The 5,021-nt window shown below is 41.6% G+C and overlaps 1 long non-coding RNA gene across 1 annotated transcript; it reads right to left on the reverse strand.

Moving 5' to 3' along the window:
• Window positions 1–769: 769 nt before the first annotated feature.
• LOC145987323 (uncharacterized) lies at window positions 770–3,494 on the reverse strand. Its single transcript, XR_014441652.1, has 2 exons — window positions 3,413–3,494; window positions 770–959 (listed from the first exon to the last, which is right to left on the reverse strand). It is a non-coding gene; the product is annotated as an uncharacterized LOC145987323 (long non-coding RNA).
• Between the last annotated feature and the right edge of the window lie 1,527 nt (window positions 3,495–5,021).

A 5,021-nucleotide genomic window follows, 5' to 3' on the forward strand; every position in this document is an offset into this window, starting at 1 on the left:
TGAAATGTCGAGAGGTTGCATGGCATGTGTTGAGTGAGGAGGTAACATGGTTGCCTCTCGCCATATCAATTACCTCAATATTCCTTGTATGAGAGTAATGGCCATCCCAAAGAAGTAGAACAGGATCTGCAGCAGTTGGTTTGGTATACTGTATGAAGTGATCCATCCACTTGGTGAAGAGATAAGTTTGGATCACCCAGGCGGATGACAACCCCATATGGCTCCTGCTGGTGTACCATCCATTAACTCTAGCTTCATGTTTTTTCCGTGGAAACACAATCAGTGGTGGTATGAAGATTCCAATGGCATCCCTACAAGTAACAACTGTGATCAAATGTCCTCTCTCCATCGAGCATTTACTTGTTTCTTTCCTTTTGCACTAATCACCTGGCTGTGCTTGTGCTGAACCACAATCAGTCCACTTTCATCTACATTGAAAACTCTTCGTGGTGCAGCTTTGATCTTCTCCATTTCAGGTTCCAAGATATCAAAGAATTTTCGCATATTTCCCTCATTGAAAGCCTGTACACGAGCACTGGAGATAGCTTGTGGAGTTCTGAAAGATAATGACGGGTGCCTCTTCATAAACTTGCAAAGCCATATCGTCCCCGCAGCTTTCTTCTGTATACTGAATGGATGCTGAAGTTGGTTTTTGAAAGCCAACTGAAAGCCCATCTCTTTCACATCACGTCTTCTTAATCCAAAGTATCTTTTATCCATTTCTATGCAATATGACTCCAATGCATCTTCAACTTCTGGTGAAAGAACTGGATTTCTGCCTAAGGTGAGTAACACTAGTTGTTCAGGGGTCTTTGGTCCTTTATATATCGTTCGAGTGTTCCCTTTGGTACAGCATATTGCTTGGATGCCTTCAGGTAACCCATTTCCTTGTTCCTAACAGCATGCACTGCCATTATCATATTCTCCCTGGACCATGCTTTTCGTTGATGCGGTGCCATCTGAAACAATAGAAATAATTGTTAATAACATAAAAATACTTTGCCTAAATCAGAACATTCACTTAATCTCGATGTGTTGAGACATTATAAACAGAGCATCGTAGTTCAACCTAAGCTACCCTAATATGAGACATGTCTCGTATTGGGAACCACTCACTGTCAGTGACGTGCACTGAGGAGTAGCTAGTCTAGCAGAGATAGATCAATCAATCTCACATCTCGAATTATATTCAAATCACAATATTTATTGTCTTGTTAAAGCCACCACAGCTCATACGCAACACTTCCTTTTCCACGCGCTTCTCGTCCATCGGTGTTCTCCGCGGGCAAAGCTGGCTGGATACCCTAGCTCGCTCTTCTTCCGCCTGACCAGTTTCCAGGTAGAAACTGCCGGCCCAAGGAAAACGAAGATTTCTACCTCTACCTCTCTTGTCCCCTCGCCCCCCGCTGAAATGGTTGAAAGCCCGTGCTTTCAGGTCCCCCAGTCTATCTCCTATAGGACAGATAGGGGATTGTTTTCTCATAGATTTTTTGTAAATCCTGTAAAGAACTCAGGGTAAAATTTTCTGCAGTACTTATGTTCTCTGTATTTACACAACCTTTTACACGTTGTACAATATGTGCGTATGTACAATATGGGATGTAGTTTTATTATTTATGAAATGGGAACGTGTTATGTGCAGACAATGATGTTATGCTTTCTTTCTTTTTTTATTTTACAAATATGGAATATATAATGATTAAATTACAAATATATGCTCAGGCTCTCTCTGACTCTCGTTTTAGTAGTGTTTTATTTAAATATACTACTCTTGGTCTCTAACAGTCATAAATACGGATGTATTTATTTGGGCAAGAGAACGCGTGTTCATATTGTTGTTGGTTTGGTTTATTTTACTTCGCTTTTCTGCCACATTTGGTTATCGCGAAAATGAGGATTGAGTGATAATATGATGAAATTGGTTAAGGGACCTCATATGAACAATCCAGGCCAGGATTCGAACCCGTGATGAGTGCGCATTCTTGTCCTATGTGTTGCAGTGAATAATGAAATAATTTGGAATAAAAAATGTATCTCAGAACTCAAAAAGTCAAATGAATAACATTGAAGAAACTACAAAAAAGTGTGTTGTGTTTTGTTACCTGCCCTCAAAACCTACTTTACATCGTGCGTCGTACCTATTCTTGAATATGGTTCCTGTATTTGGTCAATGGCCTGTGATAGCAATATAAAGAGAACAAACAAAGTGGTAAATTTCTTTATCAGAATAGTCAAACATAGATGCCCAGCCCTTGCAAACTTTTCCAAACATGAAATTCTATCCACTCTTCAAATTCACGATCCTTCCCTTCGCCGTCAAGTTTCAGATCTAACATTTCTTTTCAAAATCATGAATGGACAACTTTTCACTAACGAACTCTTGCCACATCTTCACATCCGGATCCCACGTACCAACAGCAAATGCAACAACTTCTTTTACACAAAAGCCTCAAGGCTATCCCTAGAACAAAGGTCATTGCTCTATAGGCTCCAAACAAGGTACAATACACTAGTTGATCCTCCAGGCTTCCATCTATCTAAGCAGGCTTTCAGAAATGCGTGCATCAAGCAGCTGAAGAGAAATTAATATTTGTTATACCCTTGTTATTGTTTTATTATTATTGTTTAATTTTTATTATTTTTATTGTATTATTCTTGTTACATATGTGTGCGTGCTTCTCATTTGTTAATTTCTATTTTTCTCGCTGTTGATATCCTGATATAAAATGGATTTGCTCTGTATTCAGGATTTCTCAAATAAATAAATAAAAAAAAATCAACCAAGCGTGGGGGAGTGGTTATCATAGCGCGCTACGATAACCCTTCATCAATTTCATCGTATCTTCGCAATTAACCAAATGTGACAAAAAAGCGACGCTAAGTAACAAAAATGAAATCAAATCATTGATTGATTGCTCAATTTGGTTCATTTTACTTCGCTTTTCCGCCACCTTTGGTACAACAAAATAGATGAAGGAACACACACAAAGAACACAAATGGCCAATCCGAGATTCGGACCCAGGATCTCTGGCTTAGAGTCAAATAAAATAGTTTTTTACTTTCGAATGTGGGTGGGGTTTACGTGTACTTTTTTCTGGTACTCATTCATAATTTTGCAATCTTTTCCTGTTATTGACATTCTTCTTTTTTGTAGGAATACTGGCCCTAAAGGGAGGAGGGGTGTGACCCACACCCCACCCCTTGAGCACGCCACTGACTGCTACCTCAAGTGTCGACGTCACCGCACGTCACTGCTCACTTTCTCATATTTGGAGCATTGGTACACGAATAAACAACCGCCATGTTTTCATTTAAATTTGCCATCGCGAATCTTCAAAAACTGACAGCACACTGCTTGGTTCATTACCTTTAACGGTACATTAATGATCTTATGTCTCCCAATTAACTTACCTTTGAAACCCGCAATGTTTTCCACCTCTGCAAAATATTCTGCCTTGACAAAATGCTTCCAACACGTCCAACATCTACACTGTTCTTCTTCTCTTCTTCTTCTTCAAAATGCCCCGATCACCTTAAATAAGGCGATTTTGGACAACGGTACTGAAGGAATGCATCAGACAAAATCCGATAACATCCCGCGTGAAAATAAACTCTTCCTCCTATTTATGTTCATAAATAGGTCCTTCGAAAATAGTAACACAAAAGACAACACAAAACTCTTCCTCCTATTCACTTAAGTAAATAGGTCCTTCGCGGTATGAATTGGACGAACACAACACAAACGTCCGCTCACACCGAGGCCGCGTCCGAATCGGCAGCAGATGTCACCTAGAGCACCGTTCCATCTGGGGACTCAGCCAACCTCCGTTGTCCGAATTCGCGGCAGACGTGGAGTCGGAGGGGAGAGCTGAGAGGAGCGACAGATGCACGCTTGAACTCGCTGTGACCCTGCGCTTGGCAACCATATTCTAACTTTCACTTTGTGCAGACAGCATTTACTGATTAGACGATGTAAAACTCAGTGATACTTTAACATTTTATCGATAATACTGAATGTAGGAAAATTGTAAATGATGAAATAGCATGTTACATTTTTAAAATGAGTAGTAAATAGGTGGAAATCATTGTGATGTTTGTTTGGCGTCTGCCTTCTGCTTCCGTGCGGTGCGCCTGCGCCCCAGAGCGCGGTGGGTGAAGTTCGGGCTGACACCTGGCGGGAAAAGTGATAACCGTACTACAAGGGGACCCCATCTGTTCAACGACCACAGCAAATTTTCTCAGAGACTAACAGAGTTGCCAGGTGCTATGTATCTGATGAGTAATTGATTGCCTACGGCGCCACATAAGCGAGATCGGCCGCTATCTCATATTAGGGATCATCCTCATATTAGGCGCCTTTACTCTACGTAGTGAATTGGTTGAACGTAAATAAATACTGAAAACACTTATTTTTGTACAGTGGAATACTTCACGCTCTCTATGTTCACCTGCTGATGCTGGTATGCTTCTAGAACAATGCGCGTGTTTTGCACGGAGAACGCCGAGCGCCATGTTGTCTACGTTGATTACGTATATTACATAGTTTACGCCTTGTCCGGATTGGCAAGCGCTCCGTCCCGTTCTCTCCCGCTGCTCTAGGGTGCCGTCGAAGTCACGTCCAAGTCGTCCGAATCTACATGTCTCCTTGTAGTGCGGTTGTCACTTTTCCCGCCAGGTGTCAGCCCGAACTTCACCCACCGCGCCCTGGGGCGCAGGCGCATCGCTCGGAAGCAGAAGGCAGACGCCAAACAAACATGACAATGATTTCCACCTATTTACTACTCATATTAAAAATGCAACACGCTATTTCATCATTTACAATTTTTCTACATTCAGTATTATCGATAAAATGTTAAAGTATAACTAAGTTTTCCATCGTCTATTCAGTAAATGTTGTCTGTACAAAGGGAAAGTTAGAATATGGCTGCCAAGCGCAGCGTCACAGCGAGTTCAAGCGTGCATATGTCGCGCCTCTCTGCTCTCCCCTCCGACTCCACGTCTGCAGCGAATTCGGACAACG

Source organism: Lepisma saccharinum, chromosome 4 (assembly GCF_977018435.1).
Source record: "Lepisma saccharinum chromosome 4, izLepSacc3.1, whole genome shotgun sequence".
NCBI classification, from domain to species: Eukaryota; Metazoa; Arthropoda; class Insecta; order Zygentoma; family Lepismatidae; genus Lepisma; species Lepisma saccharinum.